Raw genomic sequence first — 1,128 nt, forward strand, 5'->3', positions numbered from 1 at the left:
AGTGCCGTCGAGTCAGTTCCGACCCATAGCGACCCTGTACAGGGTTTCCGAGGGTGTAAATCTTTACGGGAGTAGAAAGCCTCATCTTTCTCCCGCGGAATGGCTGGTAGTTTCGAACTGCTGACCTTAAGGTTCGCAGCCCGATTCGTAACCACTACGCTACCAGAGCTCCTTGCATAATGGCTACGAATTGGACTGCTCACCTCAAGGTCAGCAGTTCAAAACAACCAGCTGTTCCCTGGGAGAAAGATGTGGCTTTCTGCTCCCGTAAAGATTTACAGCCTCAGAACCTTTGTACAGGTTAGCTAAGAGTTGGAACCGACTCCACGGCACACCACCAGCCCAACCTCCACAAGTACAATTCAGTGATGGTGATGACATTCTTCAAGATGTGCCGCCATTCTCAGCCTCCTTTCCTGAGCTGTTCCTGCCCCATGAACATCAGCTCACTGCTGCCCCCTACAGTTCCTGTCTCCTGTCTCACCTTTCAAGTTGCTGTTGCCAATTTGATTCCATCTAGCTAGTTCTTAAAGGAGCTCTGGTAGCATAGTGGTTACAAATTGGGCTGCTAACCTCAAGATTGGCAATTTAAAACTACCAGCCATTCTGTGGGAGAAAGATGAAGTTTTCTGCTCCCATAAAGATTTACAGCCTTGGAAACCCTGTGCAGGGTCACTATGAGTTTGAACAGACTCCACGGTACTTAAAAACATCTAGTCATCTAGTTCTTAAAAGGCCATAATGTTCAAAGCAGATAATTTTTACTAACTAAGTTACCAATGTGCTCAAACATAGCAACAATTGTGAAGATGCTGTAGGTTGCAGCAGTACTTCATTCTGTTGTACATAGGGTTGTTAGGAGTCAGAATTGACTTGATGGAATCTGACAACAAGAAGAAGCTAAAATACAGGTATGTTGTTGTTAAGTGCTATTGTGTTGGTTCTGTCTCATAGCAACCCTTTATACAGTTTCCGAGGAGCAACAGGTGGGTTTGAACTGACAACTTTTCAGTTAGCGTCCAGTGCTTAGCCTACAGCACCACGCCAGGACTCCAAGTGAGCAGTAGCATGATGAAAAAGTTTGAAATATTGTCAAAATGACCAACATGTGACAGAAACACAAAGTGA

Source organism: Chrysochloris asiatica, unplaced genomic scaffold (genome assembly GCF_000296735.1).
Source record: "Chrysochloris asiatica unplaced genomic scaffold, ChrAsi1.0 scaffold00096, whole genome shotgun sequence".
Classification (NCBI taxonomy): domain Eukaryota; kingdom Metazoa; phylum Chordata; class Mammalia; order Afrosoricida; family Chrysochloridae; genus Chrysochloris; species Chrysochloris asiatica.